The sequence below is a fragment of the Euprymna scolopes genome, chromosome 4 (genome assembly GCF_053919585.1).
Source record: "Euprymna scolopes isolate OS-2025 chromosome 4, ASM5391958v1, whole genome shotgun sequence".
Classification (NCBI taxonomy): Eukaryota; Metazoa; Mollusca; class Cephalopoda; order Sepiida; family Sepiolidae; genus Euprymna; species Euprymna scolopes.
This window is the reverse complement of record NC_136485.1, coordinates 53,684,388-53,711,802: the sequence shown is the minus strand read 5'-3', so window position 1 is coordinate 53,711,802 and position 27,415 is coordinate 53,684,388.

Here is a 27,415-nt window from a genome sequence, read left to right as displayed (position 1 = left end):
TGTAGGAAGAGGCGCGGTGGATACTAGAAAACTGATTGGCCGACTAGAAATCCTCAACATATATAAAAACAAGAAGCAACGACAGAATTCGCGCATAAGCCTGACGAATCATATAGTTGGATGAAACGCAGAATATTCAGTGTAGCTTAATCGCCATATATATTTTATAAATTACTAACTAGCTCTACCTACGTATTCAGCACTTTTGAAGTAAATACTTAAAGTTTACGCATAAATCTATAATTTCATATATTAAATTTATGCGAATGAATGAAGTAGTTATATATATATATATATATATATATATATTTATATATATATATATATATATATATATATATATATATATATATATATATATATATATTAGGATCCTGAGGCGAATAGGAACAGCTACTAATTTATCGTGTGGTATAAGTAAGGACCAAAAATGTCAAACAATAAATTCAAATCTACCTACAATGTGGCTTTATTTAAAAAAAAAAACGTTTGGGCTCTGACCACTGCATTATAGGATTACAACCGTAGCCGGATACTTTTAAGTCATATAATTGCATATATTTTATTTAATCTATTTTCCATATTTATGCCCTTGAAAATATGTTCATTTTTATTTTAAATATATTTTCTTTGTTTGTGCAAAAAACGAATGTTATTTCGTATTAGATCTCATACAAGTTTATGCATTTTTCTTCGAGAAGATAAGCCAACATAACAAAGTTGTTAAGGAAAGAGATCTGAACTGTATGTTGGAGTCAAACACTGAATTGCTCTTCTGAATAATACAATTCTTCGTAAGACAATTCAATGAAAAAAACTATATATATATGTATTTATATATATATATATATATATGTATATATATATATATATATATATATATATATATGTTTTCGTGAATAAGAAATGCTGATCGGTCTAAAGAAACAAAAAAAGAAATATAATGTACCGTGACCGACGGAAGGCGACTTACATCTCTCTCTCTCTCTCTCTCTCTCTCTCTCTCTCTCTCTCTCTTTATATATATATTTATTTATATATATATATATATTTATATATATTAATATATATATATATATATATATATATATATATATATAACCTTGGAAGTTTTTAACCTTTAAAACTATACAAAAAAAATATTTTTTTATCATTCGTTAGAAAACCATCTAGTCATTAAGTCATTTAATCACCTGCAATCACTACACCAACTCGCTCTCGAATTTACACACACACACCCATATATATATATATATATATATATATATATATATATATATATATATATATATATATATATATATATATATATATAATAACATTAAAGAATGCTAAATTCACACACTAGTTCTCTTATTTTCTCTGTGCATATATATATATATATATATATATGTATATACATACATATATATGCATATATATACAGATACATATATGCATATATATATATATATACTGTGTACACTGCCCGAACGAATGACGATATATATATATATATATATATATATATATATATATTTATATATATATATATATATGTATGTGTGTGTGTGTGTTTGTGTTCACGTGTCCACGTGTCCACCTCTATTTTAGTTATATATTGTTCACATAATTCTATTTGCCCGAGTGCTTATTTTCTTTTTTATTCCGGTGATTATTTCCCCCGAATTACCGGCGACCAGTAGAGTTCTATTGAAATCGGCCAACCGGTAATTCTTCCAATTTTGCCAAAAAAGTTCGCTTAGGCTTTTCCTACTCGAAGAATTCTGTTCACTCTTCCGAAAAAGCTGTGTTCGGCTTATGATGATGGTAATATGTGTAACCTTGGATTGTAATTCCTTGCACAGTACGTTAACTTCAATGAAGCTTGTCTATTGCCGGCGACCAGTAAATCTGCATGTGACAGGCCCTATTGAACCTGGATACACGCCAACGTCGGTCTCAATTATTTGTTGCCTGCGCTATGTCAACCATGCTCACGTAACTTGCTGACTAATTTGAATAATTCTTTCAATAACGTCTTGACTTGCTACTTGGCTTCTTTATATTATTGCCCTTACTCTTGACAAGATATTATTCAGTCGTGCATTTTGACGCAGCCACACCTGGTTTTGATTTTCTTTCTTAGCAGCATTAGACTAACATGCAAAACAGACAAGGTATGAACTAACATTTTTATTTATATTTTCTTATTTAGTATATCAATATTCATGAAAATATCTCCAGCAACTCAAAAGACAGGAATAGTCTCGAAGTTGTTTTAATAGAAAGTCAAATACCACACAGCAGAGTGCATAAAACCGCCAACGTACCGCGAGAATTATAGGATATTCATTCAATGTAAAAATTCAAGGTAAGCAATGAAAATGTGAATTTATTTTATTAACAATCTTGATTACATACGTCGTATATATGGGCAGCAAGAATATATTAGTAGCAATTAATTTTATATATATATATATATATATATATATATATATATATATATATATATATATATATATATACTCAAAAAACTTGATCCATTTCCTCCAAGTAGATTTCCGTAATATTAAAAACTTAACATTTGTACAGTGTGGAACGCCAAAATTGTTGCACTAGAAAAAGCGAAATTGTTTCTTTTCCGCTGTCGAAAATAAGTGTTTTTTTTTTTTGTTGTTGTTGCAAACAATCTACTAGTTGGCCAGCGGTGTACACTTCCTAATTGCTAGATGCGTCTTCTATCATATCTGAAAGTGACACAATGTTCAACGAGCTAGATCGGAAATGCGCCATGTATGTATCTGTGTATGTGCGCATGCATGCCTGCGCATGTGCACCCAATCTTAGAACCTTCAGGAAAATTTGACGCAAGCGAGAAACACGCGGGTGCACATATATTTGCACGTCAAGGAGCGCATGTATGTGTACCTGTGACCGTTTCTTTTAAGTATATATGTGTGTACGTCTGCATATGTGTATCCGTGGCCGCCACCGCTAGCAATAAAAATAAAAACTAAAAATAAATAAACAGAGTCATAGCCCCCCCGCCTCCAAACATAAGCGAACACCCAACAACTCAAGATATACTTACCAAGAAATCACCTCACCAACGAGACCCTAAAAACTTTAACACTAGGACTCAAATTTTACATTAACCCAACTCCTCCCCCCAAATATTCCCCTCCCCCTTATGCATACCTATGCCCTCAGCCACAACAGAAATGAACCTCCCAGACCCTCCCCCACAAGTTCGTTAAACCCCAAAACTAAAACATTATCGACATACCAAACGTCCCCCACCTTCCATCCTTTTCCCCTTCTTCTCTTCCTCTTCCGCCCTCCTCGCATGACCCCCTGACCTCGTACACTCTTCTCCTCTTTCATCCCAAAATAGCGAACATTTCTGTATAAGTCTGCGGACGCTACAGACGGTCAAAAAAAGGCCGGGTAACCGAAACAATAATGTAACTTAACAGAAAGATAAGGTAATAAAAATAAAAAGCTATTGATACGGCTGTCGATATTACATTTTATTATGAGTGGCTACGTGATATTTAGAAATGTCTTTACGCTTTTCGAAAGAAAACATATGAGTGTAAGTTTGTAATTATACTTTGTATAATAGCAATGCATTCCTAGTAAACAATACGTAAACATATGTAGAATAAAGAATATTGAATTTATTTTAATTTTCAGACATAAAACAAAAACAAATATTACCCGAAAAAAGTCGATGAGGAAAATTCCCCCAAGAGAGTCCATGTAGACTTGAGGATATTGTGAGTTAATTAACACTGAACTATCTTGATGAAACAACGATCATAACGGATTTTATTTTACATGGTACATAAAGCAAACGTAATAATCTGTTTGTAATTAACTATCTCATTATATAGTATGTATATTATTTTTAAAATATATTGTTCACGCAAACAAACCGATATGCGATTGTGCATGAGATTCCAATGTTTAGGAATATATTTACGAAATATAATGTAAGACGATAAGTTATGTGTGCGTTAAAAGAATATAGCAACGTCCAAAATGGTAGTAAGAAGTATGTATTTTTGATGGAGTTTCTCTTTTAATATCTACCAAAAATCAAGTAATAATCCAATCAATACGAAATTGACACAAATTTTTGAAGTGAAGAATAACCTTTATAGTAGAGTACTCTTCTTCATAATCTATCTCATAGATTTCCTTGGCTTACAAACAAAAAAACTCTTCCCTCCGAAAAAATATATTGCATTTTGACGAGACTGAGGAGTGTGGAAAAACGAAGAAACAATAAAAACAGTACGCACCTATTAGATTTAAAGGTGGAAAATAAGAATTTTGAATATGGTTAATTTTTTTAAAAATATTTTGTACTTTGAAATGTGATGTTCGTTGAATATGTTAATAAGAATAATTATCTTCAGATTAGCAAAAAGGAATATAAATTTGCATTATTCTTTGCGAATCTAAATATTTGAAGAATAAATTAATATTTTTAGTGTGCACTATATTACTAATTAACAAGTAAGTAATAATTGCTTTCAAGAATCGATATTGTAAAAATAAAATTCGATAAATTACTGCACATTTCGCTAAAAATACGATTTCTTTCTTGTTTATTGTTTATCCACTGATGGTTAATTAAGCGTGATATTAGATGCAGAATTTTCTTTTAACACATACAACGCCAAGCATTCTCCAAATGGTCACCCATTAAGTACTGGCCAGCCCGATTGTTGATTTACGTCTGGGGGTTATGTATGAACATATATATATATATATATATATATATATATATATATATAGAGAGAGAGAGAGAGAGAGAGAGAGAGAGAGAGCGAGAGAGAGAGTGGGAGAGATATCGCTTACGTAAAAATAAAAGAAACCTTCACTTAATTGTCAAACCTAACATTAAAATTCCATGACTAAATAAAGTTTATTTATTTAGTCCACTCAAGGTTTCCGTAGTTGTTTTTTTTTTAAACTTGCATTAAATATGTTTGCTTTCTATTATTTCGCTATCAAAATATATAGAGTGATATAAAAACTGTGAACAATACAATTTGAAATTAATATATTAATATAAATATATGTATGTATATATATATATATATGTATATATATATTTATATATATATATATATACATATATATATATATATAAAATGAAAATGAAATTATTGCATATTCTTAAAGAGAATCATCATAAATCTCATTTATGAAAAATAATTGGGCAAACACCTTTTTAAAAATATGTAAAAGTTTTGTCTATGGAGAATTGAAAGGCGGTCAATGGTGTGGTTTTTTAACTGTTTTATTGTAAAATTCTATTAAAATAGTAGAATTAGTTTTATATTATTCTGCTTTTCATATGGTTACATTAAGGTGTTTATCTTTCTGAAGAAATAAGTTGCTCAACAATAATGGTTTCTAATATATTTTAATTCTTTAAAAAGCAAGTACTTGTTTTTCTCTCATTTTTAGCCTTGCCAAAACTAATACTTAAAATTGTACATGCTACTTCACTCAATGAAACAGGAAGTAAAGAAAGGATTTAAAAGTATGAAACTCCGAGAAAAATGCTACGAGGGGCGTGCAAAAATAATGCCCCTGACCCACTTTCAGTTGGCTGATCTTACTGAAATTTTGCATATGCAATGATTTATATCTCTGAGGGTTATGTGGCAAATTACAGCTCCAAACTAATTGTGGTTTCTGTTTTACAGGTGTTTAACTGAGTCAGGTGTATAATGACGCCTGTCGAGCAGTGATCCGGTTCTTGTATTTGAAGGACGCACACCAAAGGAGACTTTTGATGAAATGAAATAAACTTTTGCTGATAATGCCTCATAATATGACCTTGGTAAACGCTGGGAGTGTGAATTACAACATGGCCGGAAGTCTTTAAAAACAGCCCCCAGACCTGGTTGCCTCCCTTCTGCCATTGATGAGGCATCTGTCCGTTGAGGTGAGGATGCCATTTTGGAAAATCGGCGCATTTGTATTCGCCAAATAGCCCAAGATGTCAACATTAGTACAGGGTCTGTGGAAACTATCATTTATGACCATTTGCATATGCATAAGGTGTATTCTAGATAGATTCCCAGGTTGCTCACACCACTCTAGAAGCGAGAACGCGTCGAGTGCTCGAGGATAACTTTGGAGATGTGCCAAGAAGATAAGTCAAAGTATTTCGAAAGACTGATTACACAGAATGACACCTGGGTGCATCACTATGATTCAGAGACCAAATTCCAGTTAATGCAGTGGAAGCACTTGGACTCACTACCTTCAAAGATGGAAAGGGTGCAGCCCTCCCCTGGCAAGCTCATGCTCACAGTCTTCTGGGACCTGGACTGAGTAGTGATGACAGATTTCCTGGCAAAGGGTTCCACAATTACAGGAGCCTATTATGCTTACCTTTTGAAGAAATTAAGGGAAGCTATAAAAATCAAGATGCGGCGCATGATCAGCAAATGCACCATCCTCCTGCAGGACAACGCTCCGTTCCACAACTCGCATGTCGCCAGATCAGAAGCATGGGCGTATGGTATGAAATCCTCCCCCATCCTCCCCACTCTCCTGACCTTTCACCCTCTGACTTTCACCTCTTCCAGCCAGGAATCTGTTTTTGAAAGGAAAGCGTTTCCCAGATAATGCAGCCTTGATTTCTGAACTCACGTCCCGGCTGGAGGACCAACCTGGGGTGTTCTACAAAAGCGGTCTCCAGAGCTGCATCAAACGATGGGAGAAATACATAACTCTGGGTGGTTCTTATGTAGAGAAGGACTAATAACTGTGTTAAGTTTCGTTCCTCGACGTCTATGGGAAGTGGGTCAGGGACATTACTTATTGCACGCCCCTCGCATGGATTTGAAAAGTGGTATCATATCAGAATAGTAAGAGAGAAGTACATGTATACGCATGCAAATTCTAAACAGATAATTCCATCAAGTACGCACACATACGCATAGCAATTATACATATACACATATATAGATTTAGAAAAAAAAAACGATTGAAGTTCCACGTAATGCCATGACCCATCTTAAAATCGGCTTGAAATCAACATCACCAGCAAGACTTACCGCAACACCCAAAGGAACCTCTTCGCCACCATCCACCGAGTGTTCAAAGAGCTCACGCAGGTGCTTGTGGAAAATGCATGCTCCAAGTTCCGGACCCGTATAAGGACGGTGATTGAGGCTGAACACATTTATATTGAATAGATTTATGCTCTATTACATAATCAAGTTAACTGAATTGATTTTTTTCAATAAAAGATTTAAGTAAAAACTGCAGTTTATTTTGCTTTAGGGCGACATTTTTATCGTTCCTCTCAGTGTATAGATAAATATGCCCCTACATACTGGTTGAAAGTAATTTAAACAGGAAAAAAAACAGTAATTGCTGATTAAGATCAAAATTGATGTCAACTCTATTTGGAAATATGAGTAGTCAAAATATCAAAGGTGGGTTTGCTACACAAAAATACGAATTTTAGTGTTTTTAATGTTCTACTGGGGGCGGTTTCATGCATTACTATCTAATGTTAAGTGTGAATATCGCAAATAATGAATTTGAAAAATATGAATATCCAGTTTAACAGAAAGTCTTCGAACAATCTAGCAGTAGGCACCGTTGGATATAATTCATAAACTATCAATAACGACTACCTTGAAAACGAGACTGTGAAGCTTGATATAATGACACGGAACTAATTAAACCAAATGGCAACCCTAATTGAAGTAATTTTCCACAATTATACTGGCAAAGAGCAGAAAAAGAAGGTGTAACTACATATTAAAGTATTATGCACGATATAAAATGTAGTTATACCATTATTAATATCTCCATTATTACACCCATTCTACAAGCAACAGTATTCCTTAAAACGGAGTAAAATTACTTGCAACTATACTCGGTCCTACAAGTTAAAAATGGTACATACCATGAACCAATATTGAATTAAAATCCTTTATAATTTACTGTATATAGTGACTTCAGTATTGGGTAAGTGATTGCCATTCGGTAGAATCCTCATCTCTACCAAATACAAAGTGATTAGAAAATATTGGTCAATAATTAATCAACAAGCTTAGTATTCCTGAATTCCCTAAATAATATACTAGATAAGAGAGTAACTGATCTTGTAGGTCATAAAAATTCCGCATTAGTTATTGGAAAATGTTTTGCGTGGATAAATCGTGTAAAGATGTCCATCAGAGCTGAGGAGAAGCAACAAAGAGAAAATACACAGAATGAAGAGATTGGTCTTAGAAACTAGACAAAGGTCAATGCAAATTACGCGACATAAAAGCTAAGAGAATATTAAAATATGCGAAGACGATAGAAAAATTGGTAATATATATATATATATATATATGTATATATATATATATATATATATATATATATATATATATATATATATATATATATATATATATATATATATATATATATACAGTACTTTCGGGTAATTACGCCGAATCCGAGGGTAATTGCGCCGACTAAAAATGTGCTCCTTATATGCGTGGTTTCCAAAAGAAGACTTTTAGTTAGTTGGCTAAATTATTCCGGGATTGGCACAATTACCGTAGACTCAGACAGAATACATACATATATATATATATATATATATATATATATATATATATATATATATATATATATATATATACTAGACTAGACTACACGTGACCCGTTGGGTCACTATGTTATATTAGCTATGTAATTCATGTATGAGCGTTGCACTTGTGACGTAAAGAACGTATTTTTTTGACATAACAGAAACATTTCTATGAAAGTATATTAAAATGAAAATAGAATATAGATAGAGTTCAAGGAGTTGATCTGTTTATTATAATTGATGATTTTCGAAAAAAAAGTTACTGAATTATAAGTGGTTGGTCATACTTATAGGTAAATGTTCACTGAACAGATACCATAATACTTATTACAGTTAAATTCAAATTGTGATATATCTACCCTTTTTATTTATTTATTTTTTTACATCGTTCCTTTCTGTATTACGGTTAAGTTATTTAAAACCCCACTCTTCCCATGTTAAGTAAAACTTTCGAAATAATAACGTTAATATTTCAGCGTCCAAATTGTTCTTTTGTTTGTTTTTTTTTCACGTTTAAATTATCCAAATAAACAATTGTTAATATTGTCTGTTTTTTTTTACATCGTTATTTTCTGTAGTAGGTTTAAGTTATTTTAAACCCCACTCTTCCTATGTGAAATAATAATTTTGAAATGATAGCGGTAATATTTTTGTGCGCCGGTCATGTGAGAATGCGCAACCGGATGTCGTAAACCGGAAATTGAGTTACATACATCGTTACAAGGTCATTTGAGTGTTTATATATATATATATATATATATATATATATATATATATATATATATATATATATATATATATATATATATATATATAAAGCTGAAGGTCTGTGTGTGTGTTTTTGTGTCTGTGTCTGTGTCTGGTCACGAATGGTTCCTATATGGTTTATTATTTTAAAAAACTGATTTCATATAATGATAGAAGATGTATCGAGGATCAGGAATGGGTATGTTTGATCTGGCAGAACGGTGGTCCATAAAAATTGCGAGGTCTGCTTTCGCCCCGGCTCCCAAAGTATAGAAATGAAAAATAAAAAAAGAGGTTTACAAGGGTTTTTTTTATATATATATGTACATACGAATATTTTGATAAGTATGTTTTAACTTTTATAGGGATGGCATAATGAAATTGTGTGGTCTGCGATCGCGCCTACCCTCAATAGAATGTAAACAGGCACGCACTTTAATAAAGACATTTCGTATTTATCTGCGTAAGTATACTTTTATAATTAAGTTTGAAGAAATGTGGTATAATAAATTTATGGGGTGTTGGTTCTCGCATGACCGCATAGACTGGAAATATATCACAAATTTTAACAACGTTTTTAAATATAGATCCGCAAAATACTGTGAAAAGTGTTTCAGTGTGAACAGGTATGGTATAATAAATTATGAGGGTTATCTATCTTATTTTTACTTTCATCATATTGTGCCTTGGGTGGTGATGCCCCCAAACTCGAAGCTATCTCTTTACAACGCTTCCTTTTAATAACCTCGCATACTTTCATGAATCAGAGTCCATTTTCTGTAGGCTATTTTGGAACCCAGTAAACGACAGGTACTTTTGCTAATATATATATATATATATATATTTATACATATATATATATATATATATATATATATATATATATATATATATATATATATATAAATATGTAACTCTTGGTTCGTTCGTAATTAATAGTCTAAATAACTAAATAAATGATTGCTTCGACATTTTCGTATAATATGTTTACTGTACTCATGCTGTTTCTATATATCTCTTTTTAATTATAACATTATACTTAATTTTTCTATAATATATAGGTGGTTATCTTTGTACACATATGCCATTATTTATTCATTGGAAATTATTTATCAGCGCTTGCCTAACGTGACCAGTGTTTCCAATTTAGCAGTTTTCCCGCTAGATCTGGAGATTTCGTTTGCAATCTAGCGGGGAACTCTAGAACATCCGGAAATATTTTGTACCCACACACCCGCAATTTTTGATTAAAAAATAAAGAAAAGTGCTTGAAAATACTTTGAAAAATACAATAAACTCATTCATATAACTAAAAAAAGTAGAATTTATTGCCTTTAGTAACAATTATTCATTGGTTATTTGTTTTGTTTTTTACCTTTTTCTTCGGCTACCGTTCTTAAATCTCGCTATAAAATCGATTTTTCCACGTACATTTTAGGGGGGGCATTCCAACCCCCGTAGTTTTGTTTAAAATACGATCTAAGCAACCCTCTGTAGTAAAAAAATTCTAAAAAGCAAGAAACAACAGGAAAAAAAACTTATACAAAACACAGTAGAATTTAGTTATCTACCAAACCAAATACATTTTACATGCTAAAACACAGTTTTTTTTGTTTTTCGAATTTCCAAATATATTGTCCAAAGTGGATTTTACACACTGCATAAAAAAATAATAATGAACAAATGTCTGCTTATCGCTTAAGGAGTAAGGCTTTAATGACTAGCTGTATCAGAATTGTTGTATGCATTTTTGACACCCCTAACACGAAACTGCGAATAAAATATATAAATCTCGTAATTTCTCTTTTAAAAGTGCGTTGTTTATTTTCTTTATGGATTATACTTCCAAAATAAACTATTCAAGTTTCTTAAAAGTAATAGAAATATTATTGTTTTTTGTTTAAAAAAAGCTAATAAAATTAATTAAATTTTACAAGCTCAGTATTTTCAATTTTTAAATTTTAAAAATCTATCAAAATATTTCTATTGATTCAATTTTTAGGATATTTTCAGGGTCAATGTGCAATTTTATGCTCTGTCCAATAAACTGAATATAATATTTGAGACAAGCGGTGTTTTTAATTCAAGCCCCCCCCCCCATTTTCAAATGTCTATTAAAAAGGATATATTAATTTACTCACCAAAGTTGTATATATCACAAATTGACATAAAAGATCAATACATAATATATTCAAATTTAAAACGAAAAAGTAGTGTTTTTTAGAAATGTACTTGTAAAGTCCGAAGTTGACAACTTTTTTTTTAACACGATGTTTTTTTTTTCATGAAACCTTGGTCCTTCCTCCTTTAATTGGAAAACTAGGTGTTGAATTATATTTTTCGAGTAGTTATAAGATTGGAACGACAGTGGGCCGAATTAATTCGCGCCTCCCATTTTGAAATGTCTATTAAAAAGTAAAGAATTAATTCACTCACCACAAGTGTTATATATAACAAATTTAAGATAAAAGATCAATAAATAATATATTCAAATTTAAAAGAAAAAAGTAGTGATTTTTAGAAATTTACCTGTAAAGTCCGAAGTTTAAAACCTTTTTTTTGTTTAAAGCCCGTTGTTTTTTTTTTTTGTTAACTTTTGTTTGTTTCTTAATGAAACCTTGGTACTTATTCCTTTAATTGCAATAATAGGGCTTGAATTACATTTTTCGAGGAGTTATAAGCTTGGAAAACGGACTGGAATTATTCAATACTTTTCACGAAATTTCTGACACACCTAAAAATGACTTATCTACAACTAAACCTAAGTTCGAGTTGCACTCCCAAATTTAGAGTTAGTGATAGTCATAGATTGTTTTATACAATTTTTCAAGAGTTTAGTCCCCAATGATTAAACGACATGCAACCAGTTAATTGTTGGAAAGACAACTTTTAATAAAAGAAATGAAGTAAAAATAACTTAAACACAATTTCAGCACGTATAAAAGATACTTGAATTTTACTGCATTTGGTATCAGGTATTTTTGTTATTGTTTACAATTTCTCGAATATTAATTCTTTTTACACAAATGATTGTGTTGTTCCTACTTACTTGCACCCCCCGAGTCGTCATTCATGATTTTACTTATTTTTACTAATTTTTAGACGTTTATATTATTTAATTGTCAGCATGCACCAACTATTTAAGATGCAGCATATGGTAACACTTCAGCGAAGTTTACTGCATTTATTTTTTAGTAAACATTAATAATAGAAAGTTTTACACTTTATTTATTTTTTTGCATAATTAATGATGGAAGCTTTTTTGATGTCTTTTTTACCATCTGCTTAAAATAAATTTTTACAGTCTCTTGAAAAAAAAACTGTTCTCTATTTTCACCTTACTATTTACAATGTTCATATAAAACATTCATCCGTTCTTTTTATGATAAAAAATCCGTTTTCAAAAAGAAACGGTTGCTGCCAAATTTCTTTTTAAAAAAGTGCAAGTTTTCCTGAAAAAAACCCCAACAAATCTTTCACCTAACATTTTATGGCAAAACATTAATTTATTTGGGGGGAAAACAACTTTTATTGATAAAAAAATGCAAGAAATAATGAAAGTAAATAAACAAACGAAATACAATTTTGTTGACGAATGTGTTGCATTTTAACAAGCTTAGCCAATAAATATATATATATATATATATACATATATATATATATATATATATATATATATATATATATATATATATATATATATATACGTCATATAAGGACAGCATGTAAATATAGCCTAGAATAAACCAATGGGGCTGCTATATACCATCTTCTCATACGTGTGATACCATACAACTTCATCTTAAGGATTTGCCACAGAAAGACAAAAACCGATTAACATTAAAGGAGGAAATATCGACACAGTAATGCAGATACGAAAAAATAGTGTCTCTTTACGCTGTATCAGCCCAGAAAAAGCGTGGGTTATCTTTCTTCTAAGAATAGAATACACCATCTTCCCATAACTTATGACACTTAGCTATCAAACTTTTATTCACGAAATAATACATGAGCACTACAAATAAGAAAAACTACAATACAATTTGGCATGCCTTCTTTTGGCCTTAGTTCCTACTTTAAGAATATAATAATAATTAGAAAAAAACGGCAATTTTTCCACCGGACTTCAAAGGAAGAACTAAAAAAATCATATAGGAATTACGTACGTGTAAACAATAATAGGATCATACTGCTATTTGTTTCTTCTCTGATTCAAATCTATAAAATACAATATCCGAAATTATGAATCCAAAAAGATTTGCCGCAGTAAGGATAGGTTACGAAATTTACCCGGAATTTTTATCATTAAATAAAAAAAAATAATTCCATAAAAAATAAATTTAGGAATTTTATATAAACGCCTTAGTTGCTTTTATTCGTTCTGCTCTGAAATTTAAATCACAAGTGACTGCCTTTTGTGTATGTCTATTTGATGATAAACGGGAAAATATATTTTACAGAAATTATAGATGAAAATGTTTTCGAAAAGAAACACCAATACTCGGCAAATTATATTATCTTTGGCTATTTAGCTGGTAATAATATCCAAATGAATAGAAGAGATAGCGATATAATCATGAAAATAATTGAACATATTTGAAAAAACTTTGTATTTTATATAAAATGTCAATATATTTTAATAGAGAAAGAAATTCATATTTACCTATTTTACATTTTTCTACATAGATTAGTTTCGGATATTTTTAGTTGCAAAATTATGTAAATTTATGTAATATTTAATATTTTTTATTACTTACGTTAATACATTCTTCGTTATTTATTCAAATCTCAATATGAAGTTAAAAGATGCAATTTCATTTAAAACTGCGTTTTATTTATATCATAATTTAGGAAAACCAGCGATTTTACTTACAATTAAAATTTATCAAAAAACAGGTGACATTTATATTTGTGTTTTTTTTTCGTTCAGTGTAATGGTTTTGTCTGGAACCTTGCATATACACGCTGGACCATTCTGCATAAATCTTCAAATAATATTAGTCGTAATCGAAATATATGATTTACTTTTCAGATAACTACATTAACACTGAATGTATATCAAGAAAGAATATAGTTAAAATTTCTGCGGTGAATTCAGTTCTCTTTAATAGCGTAACCCAAGGGTTTGAGTATATCTTATCCATTCTGCTTTTATCGTGACGTTAAAATACCAAATGTTGTCGATAATAGACAGCGTTTAATCTTTTAATTGAATTTTACTATTTTTTTAATATCAGGAATCTCCATGAACAAGACAAACCGTTATAAAAACCGATACCATATACAAACACCTCCTGCAATATGTTAAATACAACTGACGCTAATCTTTACATTATCAAATGCATACATTATAACTAACAAATAATTAAAATCTTTGTCACTATTTGATTATGATTTTCCTTTTATTGTATTTACTTTTATGACCTAGTTGACGTTAACAGAAATAAAATATACCGACCCCCGTCATATGGAGGTGTATGAGTACAACGCAAAGAAAGAAACACACTAAGGTAATAGTTTTATCGAAAATTGAGTATAGAATTAACCATTGTTTGGTTCACATAATATAGTTAGATATCTGTTTATTGAGAACGGAATGTAATGATGTATTTTTTTTCTGTTCATGAAATGAAATTAAAATAAGGAATCCAAATCCGAACAATAGAACATATTCTAAATCTAGATCGGAACAATAAACATATTTGTAAAGTTGGTTAGGAAAATAAGGTTGGCACCGAAAACCACAACGTGTTACGGACCATTATAAAAATACCACGAAGAAAATACAAGACAAAAGGAAAAATAATTAAGTAAAAAAGGAAACGCACACAAACATATACACAATGAAAAAAAGTATACGAGAAAAAGAAAAAATGGATGATATTCCGCAAAAGAAAACAGTCGCAATGAATGAAAAAAATTGTGGCCATGCATAATTCATTCATAAAAGAATTGTTTAAAATTTGTTTAATAAATATACAAACACACAAAAGTTTAGAAAAAGAGAGTTGTTTTACGTGATGTTGTCAAAGGCAATACAGAAATCGTTTTCATTGTTTTGATATATTTTTAAAAATGCAGTAATGTAAAGACATACACAAAAAGGAGGTAAGTGTCTTGTTGAAATCTGATCGAAATATGTATCGGTACGAAGTGTTTACATTTTCAAGACGCAAGGTCGATGTACCATAATGATGAACAGAACAAATATACACTATATCGTCAAAATGATACAAAAAGAATTCTCTGTTAATGTGTTTTAATTGTTTTCTTTTTGAAAAAAAAAGGACACATGTTTTCGTTGTCAACGGAATTTTTGTTACAGAAAATATGTTTTTCTTGAGAAAAGTTACAACTGTTTTGTGAAAATCATAGTTTAGACGTATAATGTAACATTTTTTTGAAAACGTGTTATATATTGTAAAATGTATTGAATGTATGCAACTGTTATTGTATTTGTGCGATAGGAATTCTCATTCATTATTAGGTATATACATTCGAATTGAAATTATCTAGGCATAGTAAGTGTGATTATTCTGATAAGATGGCTGGGAAAGAATAAATAGGAATTTTAGAGGGGACATAAATAACAATTTCGTAAGCGGTTATTTTTAAGAAGTTTTTACAGATGTGATAAGCCAAAAGAAAGATTTTCTATTTTGAATAATTTGCTTTTGTGTGTGTGTGTTTTTTAATCCATAAATATATTTTTTTGCAAGAAGAGTAACTTGCCGGGAATGCATTAGACATGCCCCGTTCGGAGTAGAAGATGCACCCTGTGGAAATAGAGTGCTTGAAAAAAAGCTGGTCGCACGTGACGATTCCAAGCAGGAGGTAAGACTTGGCTACATAAATTAGAGATACACGTGAAGAGCATACGAGAATCTTTAAGGGTACCAAGGAACCTATGAAAGTCGGTACCGTAGGCAAATCACGTATTGATTAATGAGGTAAGAGAAAAGTAAAATAAACCGTAGGCACGTAAGCAGATATACAATATTTTTTTAGAAATGCATTAATGCGGGGTATCTCTGCTGGATGTTGGAAGTTCTGATGAGAGAAAAGAAAAATCAAAAAATCGGGCCATTAGCTACAATTTAGGCGCAAATTGTAATCATGACGCAAAAATTGAGGGTTAATTACTTGAGAGTCATATTCTTTAAATCTTCATCATGATGCCAAGAGTCCGAAGAAGGAAATTCAAGTGAATCAGTGAATATAAGGTATATCTTAAAATTTGAGAGCCAACCGCGAAGATTAATTATGAGCATTGAACTGCCTCTGAAAAGATAAGATAGTTAGAAAATGAAAAAAAACGCCAAACTTAATAGAACAATTGGGCAAAGGATACGACCAGGGCACATTTGGGACAGGATGAGTCGTCAATTTCGAAAGAGGTAAAGTGAGTCCTCTAGTTTACGGTATAAGGGTTGCTTGATAAAGCACCTCACGTGGATCAGGGGAGGAATACCCTACACCCAAAAAGTAAATGCATAGAAGATCAGATAGGGTCTGCTTTACAAACAAATAATTGTGAAGCCAGTTGGAAAGGCTGACTAAAGGATTTTTTTAATCTGATCTTTCTTAGCCGTGTAGTCGTGTAGATATAGAGGAAAAACATAATAGAATTTAAAAATCCGTACATTTTTTGAAAATAAGGGTGGTAGGAATGTTAAAGAACAAGCCGTCTGTTCTTTTAAGTGAGTAAATATGAGATAGGATAGTCGAAGATTGAAACCTGCGAAGCTAGGATTGTAATTGAGAATTCTGATCATAAGTTAAAATAACTACTGTAGAATGTAATTCAAAATGGGATGTAGAATTAACAATTGTTTAGTTCACATAAAATAGTTTGATATATGTCCATTGATAAAGGAATTTAATGATGGATTTTGTTTTTGTTAATGAATGAAATTGAAATAAGGAATCGAGATCCGAACAATAGAACCATTAAACATATTTGTTAAGTGAATTAGGAAAATTAGGTTAGAGAAAGCATGCCAGGTCACGGGTCAGGTATGCACGTGTTGGCCACGCAATAGCGTCATAAGTTATCAATGTAGAGAGCTTTAGATAAATAGAGTCAGGGGAGAAGAGAGTCAGTCAGAGCTGACATCGAACCTTGGAAGCGAAGAGCAGAAGAAAGAATCCATGTAGATACTAAGAATTATTTGATGCAAAGACATTGACAGGTCGTATGGAATAAATGAACATCACCATTATTTTGTATTCCGTCTTCGTGTTGTTACTCAACAGAAAGGTATTATCAATTTATATTATAAAAACTTTGTGAACATCATTGTCTCAAAAATAGGTAAAGAAATATGTGTCAATGTTATAGAATGTATATAATGTATATATATATATATATATATATATATATGTATATATATATATAAGCAAAGTGATAGACGAACATAGAAATACATTCTATATATAATTAATAGATTTTTATCTTCATATACATCCGTTGCAGTTTTTTACTGATTTACTTTTAACTTTTTAAAATTTTATTTATGTTTTTTTTTTAGTTTTCAATGGGGCTCTACACACATAATTGCGTATGTATGTGCATTGGTCTTGCCATCTCTTTTGATATGCATACACATATCTATGGCAAAATATTTTTACAAACTCTTTATTCAATTACTATTCCCCCATCCCTTAACTCTTTTGATTTTATTGCCATATTAAATTAAATGCTGATAAACTTGTAATATTTTATCAACAGTTTTCCTATGATTCTTTAAATGAAATGTAACTATACTGACCTCTTACGTAGGCTTACACGAGTCGGCTTCTGTTTTTCACTTTTTCCTTTTTTTCTTCTGTCTTCCGTCTATTTCATTTTTCTTTCCCCCACGCCTCCAACGAATTTTAATCTTAAATTCAATTTGATAACACGCCTTCCAACCAAAGTTAGTGTGTTATTATTTTATTTCGTATAAATATAAATTATATTTCACATATGGATTGAAAGACAAGATGGTTTGAATAGCAGATGTAAAGGTTGTTTCTATCGCCTGATGAGGAGCAATTGTTTTTTTTTTAATAAACCAATATGCTCCGATACATTACATTGTTTAGTGTATGTAATAATACACTAATGAATGGAAATGATATATATATATATATATATATATATATATATATATTTACATATATATATACATATATATATATACACATACATATATACATACATATATATACATACATATATATGTATACATATATACACACACACACATATATATATATATATTTATATATATATATATATATATATATATATACTAGACTATCCGTAGCTCGTTGTATTAGTATATTCTATAGCTAACCAAAGAAAAGTCAAAATGGGATATATATAGTTAATGTATAAACGCGCAAGAAACGAATGCATGCGCAAACGAAATCAAACATTGCGACCAGCGAAAACAAGATGGAATACATTATAAAATAAGATTGTTAAAACTACAGTATTTTGTATTAAATGAAAATTTCTTAATATCATGCAAGTGTAATACTTTGAAAAAAAATTGAAAACAAAAACGAAAAGAATAAAAATACCAGGTGGGAGTGTGGATTGTACAGGTCCAACCTAGTTTGTGGATGTATGTATGTCTGTGTGTGTACGTAAATATATTTTATGATATGAGGAAATAATAATTTACTGATAAAAAATATTTAATAATAAAACCCTTTCAAAGAAAATATTTAAAAAAGAGAAGTTTCCCACACACGTTTTGAAGGGTTTCTAAAATATTTAGAACTCATGACCTCATTTTACCCATTCTATTTTTTTGCCCCACCTCCACTACCAAACAAATATATTCTATTACATATCTCGCTACGTCGTTAGAGAAGTGGGGTCTCGTTTTAAGTTATATTTATATTGAAAATTGATCCACTACGCTAAAATGTTAAAATCTTTATTATTAAAATCCAAATTCCTTCATTATAATATTTTCAAAAGTAGCTTTGCCAAAAATGTAGAGTTGATTCCGTGTAAGGTGCTAACTACGCCTGTTTCTAAGAAACAGATATTTCCTTTTATATATAACTTGATCAAGTACTTTTTTACATTAGAAAACATTTCGGCTGTGTATTTATTTGTTTATTTGAAAATAATTCCAATGTGAAATTTAAAATATAATTACAAATGTTTTGGTCACAAAAACGTTATTTTATAAAATCAGATTCTAGTTTTCATCACGCATAACTTGGACATATTTTTTAAAAAAATATTTAGGTGCACCTGAACACAATCTAAACTCTCCTTACTATTGTTTTTTTTTCGTCATTTTTCAACTATGTCGGCGGACTGTTTGACTCTCAGCTACCGGATTATTATACAAGAAATTAAAAAAACAATCAATATTGTAAGGGGGAAAGTTTAATATACAACATTCTGGTTAATCGATCCCTTATTTTTACAACCGATTTTCAGCCTCGATTTTACATTGCCTTTTTTAGCAGCCCCATCCTTTATTATTATTTTTTTATACTTTTGAGACTTTTACTGTGAGAAAAGTTTGATACCCCCGTCATTATTTTTTTTATTTATGATTTTTAAAGAGATTTTCGTCCATGTAAGGACTTGCGCTAATTTTGAAAAAGTACTCATCTTTCACGTTTACTTTTTAAGGCTAATATGATAAAAATTTAAAATAAAAACTGATTTACACATCATATTGTCTTTTATTGTCTTAAGAATACGTTTTTTAACGTAATGAGTGAAAAACAATTTAGAAAGCCCCAGAGAATTACAACAAGCACTAATTTAAATTAAATATTGTAGTTAGGTCTGAAAAAAATACATCGTTAGAATACACACCAGTGCTACTTAAACAGTAAATATGGTTATAAATATGATTATAGTTTTATATCACATATTTATATTTAAATAACGTTTTGTTTAATCAACGGGGTTTATTACATTTACCTGTAAGGACAACACGTTAAAATAAGTAAAAAAACAAAAAAACAAATGTTGTTGAACTTGTGTATGCCTTCACTAGCACAAGTAACTTTTTGTATCGGATATAAGACAGGACACAAACAGGACGTACATTTAAAACATACAAGCAAACATGCTGATCTGAGGTTTGTGGTAATATACATGGATATGGTTATAATAATATAGTTATATTCAAACATATATGCATATACAGATTATTGTAATTTACATAAATTATAATAAGTTTAAATATAATATAATAGTGGAAATATAATATATTTTATGACCTAAAAAGTGGTGTGATGAATAAATTACATACTGATTGACACCAGTTTTATCAGTGACACACATTTTCATTTGTTAGATGCAGCGACACAATACACATTTAAGTAAAAAGATTTTTATGACATATGTACTTTCTTCAATTAAATCAGACACAAGTTATTAAATACCATATTCGAAACACGATGTTTTTATTGCTTACTGAGTAGACGTTTAATAAAACGTGTTGAGGCTATAATTTTTTCACTGTTTTATTTGATAAAATATTTCATATGAAATGACAAATGATCCCTTTTAATATAAACGGGATATGTATTAATTCTTGGAATCCAAATAATACAATGTTTGCAAGAGGTCATTGAATTGTTAGTAAAAGTTATGTTTAAATATAGGCAAAGTAGATGATGCGGTATTCTCTCTTCAATGTTCACCACTTCATGAAGACTGACTGATTCGGTACGGTGATCCAGGCATGTTTTTTTTCTAACGATGAACCTCTTAAAACTGAGGATCAGAATCATTCCATCATCTTGCTTCACTATATTGATTTGGCCACCGACACTTTGGTTTAAGAATGAAGGTTTTTTTCTGAGTCTAACAATTTCCGGGTGAACTCATCGAGATTTTCTTGAGGGCAGTGCAGAATCAAGGAAGGGGTTTGGCAAGTATACATCTTTGGTTGGAGTAGATCTTGCAACTAGTATTACTGGTAGAGTTACGGATTAATTTTTGCTGCGGAGCACATGGAAGACAACGTGGAAAACTTTAAGTATGCGTAATTACCTTAGCCGCATAGGTTACGTGTCGCAACCGTAAAATAGAAATAGTGTGGAGGAGCGTCGGATTTTCATTTGGATATTTATCCTGATTTTTTTCGAGACCACAGCAGCCAATAGAAAGATGTGCGAGGCTTACTGATTCAAGTAAGGATGTATTCGTCCAATTGACACTTGTAATCATGACAGTATACGGATATTTAAACTGAGTTCAAGAGTTTTAATTTCGATGACAACCGGTTGGATTTTAGTGGAAAGAAGACTTTCCCCAATTAATATGTCTTATTGGCGTTTATTTAAATGTCGATATTTGACGCATGAGAATATATCTAGCCAATGGCTTATATGATATCAACAGTATTTTTACTCAATCTACCGATATCATTAGTATCGTACGGAATATTTGTTGGCAGATCACGACTTAATGTAACACTATGAAAATTGGAGATCTATATGGTTAAGTCAATAGAGTAATTAATGAACGTAGGCGGGAGGCAAGCATGCTTTCTGAGCACACGCGCCGAATTTACTGCGGATAGAGGAATAGTAGCCTGCCATTCAGTGACCAGTTCTGGTGAAATGCCATCGGTTGCTATTCTAATTTGTACAAACAAATGCATGAATTAAAATAATTAATACATCATAGATTTGTAACACTTACAATAATTATTATACATGTTTTTGTAATTTCTAGAATTCTTTGTAGCACTGTCGTTACGGAAAAAAGATAAATTGAATTCATCGACTTGAATTTTTATTATTGAATTTTTTATGCAAACTAAAACAGTAAAACATAAACTATGAAATAATGACGATGATATTTTTGAATGTTAATACAGGAAGTGCATATGCACATCTAAGCTTGTGTCAGTGGTTGTACATCCAAACGTTACATCACCTCTGATTTCACGCATTAGTGCCATTTTGGAGATAAGTTAGGAGTAAGGAAAATATGTTAATTTTAGAAATTTTAGAGGCATGTTAATTCGAAAAAAAATACTAAAACCCAAACTAAATGCTGACTGTAGGCAAATTCGTTATAATGCTGTTGTTTTCAGGATAATAATATTCAATTTAATAAGGTTAATATTAAATTACTTATTAATAAGGTTATACAGTTATAAACTTGAATTTGACATACATTTTTTTCCTTTATAAATAAAGAAGCTTCATTAATAATTAACATTTCTACTAGTATTTTCCGACATCATATAAACTACATTTTTGTTGCCATTGTTATTCATTTTATAGTAACTTTTATATGCTTTTTAATCTCTTAAATATATTAATATTTTTATTTTATTTTAATATTCTATATGGAACGGGATATTTACAAAAACACCTGAGGTCTAGTGCCATCCGTATTTTTCAGGTACTTTTATATGCATGTTTAAAAAACCATCCTTATTCTTGTAAAAAATATCAGCCATAATGGAAGTCAATGATTTCCTCTTCATGTATGCACATGTAAACTTAATTTTAATCACGGTTAAAAGAAAGTGAAATTCTCTGAAATAAACACAGTTCTATTAAATATTGAAGCTGAAGTTCCGCTCCATATTTTAGACATTATGTATACTAGATAGGTAATTCTGACTATGGTTTTTAGCATATACACTGTTGTCGATTATGAACAGAATTTACATTCATTTCTCTTTTTTGTTTTCAGATAACCGACTTTAAGCATAAGTACTCCCAACAAGTAATTCACATTCTGAAAAAGATCGTGTCGGTTGATAAACGCTCGTAATATTGAGCATAAATATGAGTCCATCCTCATATTGTAAAGCACATATATCCACCATCACCAACGATTTATTTTTTCACTATATTTTTCTTTTGTTTTTCCATTTGGTGGATATATATATTTAAACATACTTAACATTAACTGAGAAAAATAAAATAGCGCCAGAGTGACACAGGTGTACAACTACTAAATTAGGTATGCAATATCAAGGACAGAGACACAGAAATGTGTTTGTTGCTAAGAAACAATTTATGGTGTTTGTTTTTTTTAGTGAGAGATATTACTTGTGACACGTTTTTTTAACATTCTGACGGTAAATAATCATATACATAGTCTACACTTCCTGCACATGTTTGCAAAGAAAAATATGTATCAATATGAGCATTTACAAGAAAATATATAACTTGCCAGGTTTAAAATATAAATCTACTAATGCAATGATTAATAAATCACAACATTTATATATATATATATATATATATATATATATAAAATATGTATATATGTATATATGTGCATGTATATATATATGTGTATATATACATATATATATAAATAAATATATATATATATATATATATATATATATATATATATATATATATATTAGAGTAGTTGCGGTGTCCACCAGATATATGTTAATGAGAGCTGGCAATTTCACATACTCGAGGCGACAGTCGAGAAGCATTAAACTACGAAATGCCATAATCTTTACAGATTACTTTCTCTGTCCTCTTTTTGAAACTCTTATCCAGTTGATAATGTTGAAAAGTTCTTGTGTAGCATTACTCTTTATCTTCATAACTTATTCTCTCACTATATGCCACTATTCTTGTAGAAATGAGGGTTAACAAAAACTTCAAAGACTATATATACACACACACACATATATATATATATATATATATATATATATATATATATAGTCTTTGAAGTTTTAACCTTCCAAAAATATTTTCATCATTCATTAGAAAACCATCTAGTCAGTAAGTCAGTTTATCACCTGCAAGCACTGCATCAACTCGCTCTCGAATTTACTATAATACCAGTAATTTTTTTTTCAAGGGATCATCAGTTGTTTACATTGAAACACTGTTTCGGGGATTTATATATATATATATATATATATATATATATATATATATATTAACAAAGTTACATACGAAATTGTTTGCTTTATGCAACCTCATCTTTTTATCACGTGCATAAATATATTTTGAATGTATTTACATGTATTGTAAGGTTTTTAACATATGACGAAAATTAAAGTAGAATTTGTAAGTTTTCTCTATACTTCCTTATAATTTACTTAACAAAATTATTTTTACGGGGACATCTTCCACTTCTATGTATACTATAATGCATGTATATATATATATATATATATATATATATATATATATATATATATATATCGTCTTCTACATGCAGTTCTACATGCAATACTTTTTCCTTGTATAGCAACTCAAAAGTTCGCATAGATTAGCACCTTTCCCTAGCCGTGCATTAATCGAACAACTATTGCGTTGATAGTCGGCAGTTCTTACCACTGTGCTATGGATCGGTCTTCGTTGATGGCCTCATTAAATGCCAATCGCTTTTATATAAAATAAAAAAAAATATATTTAAAAATAAAAACTGTTCACTATACATATTTGCTTTTGTAGGTATTATGAAAAAAACTTTAGATTTGAGCACTTTTTATACACACATTTTTAAAACTCTCAACGAAAGTCATTCTAAATTAATTCTCTCTTTATTTTTTGCTCGTCTTAATTTACTTTAATATTTTACACATTCATATATTTATGTATTACAAAAATAATTAAAATTGACATAACTGTTTTTCCTATCATATGTAAATAGGGAGAGACTTAAAATATATTGGATATTAGAAAAAGGTATAAAAAAATAAAATTGTAATGGTTCACTTATGGAGACTAGCAACACAAACTCGGTAATCGAATGAGGCAACGTTCTACAAGCAACACACACACACACACACACACACACATATATATATATATATATATATATATATATATATATATATAGAGAGAGAGAGAGAGAGAGAGAGTGCAACCAATAAGAATGCTCACACTAGTATTTTTTGTCAAAAACCTCAAATTAAAGCGAAATTTAATGAACGTATTTAAACAACATATACCTCATTTGATTCGCCTTTTATTCCACGATAATTTAAGCTGTTTATATTTTCTTTTTATTGAAGTATGCTAGTGTTTACGTCAATTTCAAAATATTTAATTTCAAATCTAGAATAAAACCTTCAATAAAACCTCCAATAAATACTTCAATAAACCTCCTCACAATGGATTTTTTTTAAAATTATTTTTGCGAACATTAATGTCAAAAATAACACAAGAATACAATGAACTAGATATTATTTAGAATAACAACCGGTCTGCAATTTTACAGCCATAAAATTTGGGGGAATTTTTTAAAATTAGTTTTTCCCAATACTTAGTTTTAAAGGGCACCCCTCTTTTCTTTAATTTTTGTCCAAATTCTTCAAAATTTTATATTTATCATCGTGCAACTGTTTTTTTTATATAATACCATACGTTTTCGATAGTATTATGGTCTGATTATTGTTCTGTCCAATTCAAACACGGAATATCATACTTACCAATGAATCTTTTGACATTGGTAGATGTGTGTATGGGAGCATTATACTGCATGCAAGGGGGATTATTATCCATAATCCGACCAAATGTGATGGAAAATGCTCAGTCAACAGATAATGTACTTAGTCGAATTAACTGGAACTTGTAAACAAACTATAGGCACTGGACCATTGGTAGTAATAATATCCTACACAAATTCTGAACGTTCACCAACTTGTAGCGTTGAAAGTGTTCACCTAGTATTAAATCATACGTTCTTCCATTCTACGCTTACCATAACTGCCTGACCTATATAACTGGCTTTCGTCGCTAAAAATTACTTTCGACCGAGATGAAAAGTCATGATCTTCGTGGCATCTGACAACGTTCAGCCGGTGCTTTCTGTTATTTATAAAAATCATTAACCTGCATCTTGGGACACAACCTCAAAAATTAGATACATTAATTTGTTCTACATTGTATAAAAAAGAGAGCACTTTTTTACTAGAGTAACCTGTTGTTGGATTTGAGGAGCCGTTTCATATCTGGTTCTGAGGCCGCGGATCTTCCGTGTAAGAAGTAATATTAAAACGACCATCTGTAGGGGCATCATAAACCCTACCGTTTTTTTTTCAGAGTCATTTTTACCGTTTCCTCATCATATTTTAATCTGCGGCTGAGTTCTCGATTGAATAAAAGAAAAAGATACAGATTAATGAGTTTCCGATGATGGCTAAGAGAAACTGGTAGTATATTGACTAAATGTAACGTTTTATAAGCGAGAAATTACACCAGTTACGATTTGAGATCCTAAGGAGTAAGTATTTTACGATTAGAGCTGATAAAAGTGCATATTTTAAGTTGTTTTAAAGAGCATACCTTGTCGCGGAGTTATTTTTTATGTCTTCTTGATTTGAAGCTATTTTTTTAGAAAATTGGCGTGAACATTCCTATCTTGTGTGTTATTAGTGCAACATTTCGGTAGGATTTAACTCTGACCGTCAGCAGGCATGATGGTTATTTTTTGGAAAAGAAAGGCCCCCCTGAACGGTAAGGCTAGAAAAACACTTTAAACCAATGCCACAGGTAGTTTAACATATAGGTACTTGCTGATTATATACTGAAATAAAAAGGTACACAATAAATTTTTGTTGAACGAGATCAACATATTTGATAGTGATGCAAGGCGAAGTGTAAGGCGATTCCAGGAAGCAGCATATATGCTTAATAAAGGGGATAGTTTCTAAGCAGGCCAAACCTGCAATTTAGTAACATTTAGGATACTCTAATTGTAGAAAGAAACCACATATTGTTCACTGTTAAAATTTCGGCCATGGAATGGGGAATTATCCTCTGCTGATTTTTATTAGAATTTTCTCCCGTTGTCAAACAATTTTTCTCCATATATTTGAAATGCTGGCCAAAATCTTGAGATCCACTCACGGAAATGCGAATACATTGATGAAAGTAGTTACTTTTAACCCTTTTTTTATAATTATATAATGATAAATGGAAAAAAAAGAGGTAATTGCAAAATTCTTTAATTAAAATTGTATACTATTTTCGTGGTGGAGAGTGGCGACAAGCAAAGGCCTACACAAAACTAAAAATATTGAACCAAATTAACTGTTTATTGGGTTGGTTATCATAGTCCTAACAGCCCTT